This window comes from Gavialis gangeticus, unplaced genomic scaffold, assembly GCF_001723915.1.
Source record: "Gavialis gangeticus isolate Ggan-Ray unplaced genomic scaffold, GavGan_comp1, whole genome shotgun sequence".
Lineage (NCBI taxonomy): Eukaryota > Metazoa > Chordata > Crocodylia > Gavialidae > Gavialis > Gavialis gangeticus.
Window position 1 is genome coordinate 8,498,353 of NW_017729020.1, and position 5,037 is coordinate 8,503,389.

Sequence of the window (5,037 nt, forward strand, 5' to 3'; positions counted from 1 at the left end):
GCATATCCTCAAAACTTCACACTGAAATAAGATGGCACGCTCCAATTCAGCTGCAAGCTATTGGGCTCGTCAGCATTCACTTTTGCAATGCAGAAAAATAATTCCACCCACTGCAGGAATTATAGACTGGGTTATTCGAAGGTCAAGCAGGGTTACCGCCGCGGTCCTCTGTTGCCTTAAACCCATGAACTGACCTTCTCCACTACGGCAGTCATGTTGTGCCTGAGCTAGCAATGATGGCAGGAGTTTTTCCAAAGCCACTGATTGCAACACGAGTATATTTAGCCCTGCTTGTGCTTTCTACTGCTGTTGAGTTCAGAGCCTTGACTGACACACGGTATGATTAGCTCAGAAGTTTGCAACTGATGGATGCTGTCTAATCAGACAATATTTTGCTATTGCTCTCGTTACCTGCCTATTTATTTACAGTTGGCTGTTCTATATTTACATTCCATTTAAGCACCATCTCTTTATGTTGTTACTTAAATCCCTGGCGTAAAAGTAATTTTGCTACTGTGAAAAAACAAACAAAACAAAACAAAAGAAAAAAAATTGACTGTGTCTCCTGCAAGAAGCTTTATAAATAACGATCTGAGTGGAGGCATTGTTATTATTGCTGTTCTATCAGGAGGGTCTTTCCAAAGGTAGCAGTGTGCTGGGGGAAGAAAGATCTTTTCATAGCAAAGCGGTTGTTGTCGGAGCTCGTAATGCACTGACATCCGTCCCCATCCCCACCCCTTTCAAATGATCAGCACTGTATCAATTCACATTTCACAGCATGCAAAGTAGATAGAAGCTGATACCCCGCTGTGCTTCCATCCAGATAATTCTCGCGCTCATGCCAAAGCAAGCAGGAAAAAAATCTTTTGCCTCTTGAAAACTGAAGACCTCCAGTAAATTCACCAGACTCCAGAGCCACTAACCGGGCAAGCTGCCTGGTTGCCTCTCCCACCTCTTCCATCCATCCTTACCCACAACCCCTTTTTGTCTTTTTTTCCCCCTTGACAGGCTGCAGGGTAATGGTGTTTTCCCCTATATTTAAAGGGAAAGGCATTAAAACTACAGACAGTGAATAAAGGGGACACTGGAGAGTTGGGAGGGAAATAAAGCCAAGTTGATTCCTCGGACACAAAAAATTAAAGAGAGTGAATACCATTTGCTGACTTGATTGGTTTCTAAGAACCAGGCCCCGGCTCTTTTTCTCCCATCTCTCTCTCACATGCAGTGACGGATGGGCCTTCCCTGCCTCTTGCTCTCTTTCCATGAGGAGGTGTAAGAGGTACATCCATCAAGAACATTAGTTTCACGCCAGAGGGCCAGCCACTTTATTTTAGTGGCAGGGGCAAAGATGCCACTGGACTTAAGACAGGCAGAGGAGGCTGGGTGGGTGTCTGGTTTAGGGAATGAGTTAAGGGGACAGGGAAAAGCTTTCATTTGGATTTTCAAGGGATAGGGAAGGGCTTCCAGGTTTGGGAGTGAAGAGCTGAGGAAGGGCAGAGGCAACGGGATCGATTCTGCTCCTGGCAACCCTTCTATCATTGAAGAGAAAGCACTGTGACTTCCTTCTTTCGGACTGTGCCCCAGCAAACAACATCTGTCATTGTGTCTGGACAGTCGTGCAGATGTGGTGTGGTGTTCCCAGCTGGGGAGAGTGGCTGCGTCTCTTTCTGAAACAGCAGCAGAAAAACAAAAGGAATAGAGTCATGGCTCAAATGTGAGCAGAGGCTATATTTTAAAGGGGAATGCACAGGGAGGCAGCAGACTCTGTGCCATGTCTCCAAAGGCTCAATGGCTCTTGTTTGTTCTAGGGTCGATCGCTATACTATTTCTAAAACTAAACTCCATTGAGAATCTACCATTCACTACAGCAGCTAACAATTACTACTTATATTTCAACGCTGCCTCCAGGCAGCCGGGCCCCACTGCAGTAGATGTTGTACCTACCTACGTATAGAAATATGTGGTCCCCAAAGAGCCTGCAGTCAAAGTAGATGGGAGAAACAAAGGTATGATATCATCCCCATCATACAGACAAGGAGCTGAAACAGTGAGCAACTTGCTCAAGGTCACTCATAAGGCTGCCAACAGAGGAGGGATCTGAACTCCATTCCCCTACAGCAAGTCAGTTAGGCCGTGTGTAGACGGAAAAAAGAGGCATGTGCACGACACTTTAAAGCAGGCTAAATGCTTTTTCACTGCTTTAATGGTGTTGGTGTTTGCATGACTCGCCATTAAAGCAGTGAAATTCCAGCCACTGTAGGAAATTTGGCAGCGTAATGCACCTTAAATGACTAGGGGTGCAGCAAACTAAAGCTCCTTCAAAGAGTTTTAGTTTGCTGCCCCTACAGCCACAGTGCTGGCTCCTGCAACATCGCTTTAATCCTACTTCCAAAGCTATGGTACCCTACCTTGACTCTAAATTGCCACCTCTATGTATCTAGGTGGTTGTAAGTATACTGCTTTCCAACAGTTCTGATCTTAACCTTATCTAACAGCAGCCTTTTAGTCTTACCTCCCATTTTCCCCATCCCTAAATCTCACCACTAGCTACTAACTCTTAATTCACTTTCCCCTAGCACTCTATACCCTACCTGTGCTTTGAAAGCAACATCAAAATGCCTCCCAAGTTCCACCACATCAAAATGCTGCCCAAGTATAAGTTACTGCAACTAGCTAAGCCAGCCCAAGCCTTCTGTACAAAATAATCAACTCCATCATTGTCCATCTAGGTCCTGAAGGGGGTGATACAAAAAGACTTTCTGGAGGATTTTTGCCAAGGGAGGCTGTGGCATCTTTTAGTTATTCACTTATGTGCTTTAACCTCTGAGCACAGTCTTTAGATCTTGAGAAGATACTGGATGCAATAGGGCTTTTTAAAAACAGTCAGTCAAATGGTAATTTCCAGCAAGTCAGTCTTCCCACAGTCCTTCCAAATGTATTGCTCCGATTAAGGGTGAAAATCCCCATACAAAGTGCTAGCACCAGGCTTACTGAGCTGCCTAAGAATCCTGGATTTAAATGATACATAAGGCTAGTACTGGTCCTCACTCCAGCATCTTCGTGCCATGCATTAGGCAAATACAACTGCATTTCAGTTTTTAAGGGTCTGAATACAGGATTTGGGTTGGTTTTGAAATCAAGCTCCTAAAGAGCTCTATCTACCAGACAGAATGACAGCACAGGCCACTTTAGATGGCCCCAGCAGCCTTACCAGGGGTCCTGGGGGCCTCCTGGAGCTGCAGCTGTGGCACTCCTGTATCTGGGAGCCTGGCCAGCAGATGAAGCATGGCACTGGCAGGCTAGGCTAGGCTCCAGTTTTGGGTGGCACACACTGCTGCCATGTGCACCACCCTACTTTTTTAAGGCACAGGGTTTTTTTAGTTTTGGGATCTCCTGGGGTCAAACCCCCTCTCCCCACGCTGCAAGTGAGCAGCATGGACAACGCCTGCATGTGCAGCGTGTGTTGCAGATGGCTCTGCGGTGCCACATACTGCATGTCAGGACACGGCCACTGGGTGCATCTACACAAGATGCTTTACTGTGCATTACACTAATCTAATGCACGCTAAAGCATCACTGTTTACCAGTAGATTCGTGTAATACGCCGTATTGTCTAGGTACTAGAAATCGGTGCATTAAATTAATATGCCAAAGCGCATGTGTAGACACTGACCAGGAGCAAATTGCCCCCAGTCTGATTAGGTAGCAGGGGGCCACAGGGGCGGAAACAGCCATCCCAGTTCAACGGGACATTGCCTGCCAGCCACGTGGAAATTGGGACCCATTCTGATCTCCAGTGGCTGAGAGGCAGCTGTCTGGAAGCCGGGACAGCTGTCCCTGTCCTGCAGAGATGTATTTGTCCTTTAATCTTCATCAGTCCCCACCTTATACAGTGGTTGTCTCTCCACCTCTTCTGCCTCAGTTATCCCCAGCTGGAAGAATATAGCTGGAGTGCAAACCCCATTTTGTACAGAATATTATTTCCAAGGTAGGAGATAAACCACCTCAATTACATTTTTTCTTGGAAACAATAAAAAAAAAAAATTGCTCAGATGAGGATAGTGGCAACCCTCTGTTGCTGTTACTTAAAGGTTAAGCAGAAGACGTCCAGGCGTCTGCGATCTTGTCATTGCACAGAATGCATCACCTTCCAATTACAAGCCCCTGACTGCACCAAGGTGTTGGAGATCGCCTGGGGATGAACTTAATACTCTCATAGGCTACAGCAGAGTGTGATCTTTCCATACTGGTCAGGAAGGAACAGGTCAAAAGGCTCTCTCTCAGTAGTGAGCCACTCACCTTGGTATCCAGAATAACACCCTGCTCCCCCAACTCATGACACTGTTGCTTTTAATTTCCAGAAGCCTCAATCTGCACTGTAAAGTGGAACAAGCCAGGTTTTCGCTCTCCTTTTTTCAGCTGCTGCACGCAACATACACCTCCAGAATTCAAAGCGCCTTCCTTTTATGGGGTCTGCATTTTTCCTTCTATTCTTTGGCTTTTGGAAGGTGGGAGAGGCTGGGAGTGGGGAGAGCAGAAGATGATGGAGAGATTGAATTAAGAGCATGAGTGCTGCATCAGCATTTGCCGGCTTCACTTCACTGCATGTGTCTAATAACTGAGATATCGTTTTTTCATTCTGATGAATTCATTTATTCCTCCTCGGTGTTTTTTATTATTATTTATTTTATTATTGTTTGGCCTCATCAAGGGGCTAGTCTTTTTACGCCCCTGCAATCAAATCCACAGGTGCAAGCCTGCAGAAGCCAGCTGCCTGGGAGAACCTCACACGTTGCCAATGAACTGCACAATGCAGCATGGACACATGGGAAGGTTTGCAGCAAAGGGCTACTAGCGTCAGTGGCAAAGCTCTAGATCAGCGGTGAGCAAATTGCGGCCCGGGGGCTGGATGCGGCCTGCCAGGATCTTCTATCTGGCCCGCGGGGCCCTTCAAAAATTTAGAAAATTGATCTGCCCTGACCTGCCTGCCACATGGCCTCAATGGCTTGCTGAAACTCAAAGTTTCATAGCTGGTCG

The 5,037-nt window shown here is 46.4% G+C and overlaps 1 long non-coding RNA gene across 1 annotated transcript in view; it reads right to left on the reverse strand.

Moving 5' to 3' along the window:
• Positions 1–3,657: 3,657 nt before the first annotated feature.
• The window catches only part of LOC109295591, a 24,681-nt gene continuing 23,301 nt past the window's right edge, over positions 3,658–5,037 (reverse strand). Inside the window, exon 3 of the long non-coding RNA XR_002096777.1 lies at positions 3,658–3,668. This is a non-coding gene — a long non-coding RNA (uncharacterized LOC109295591). The remainder of the gene's footprint in view (positions 3,669–5,037) is intronic.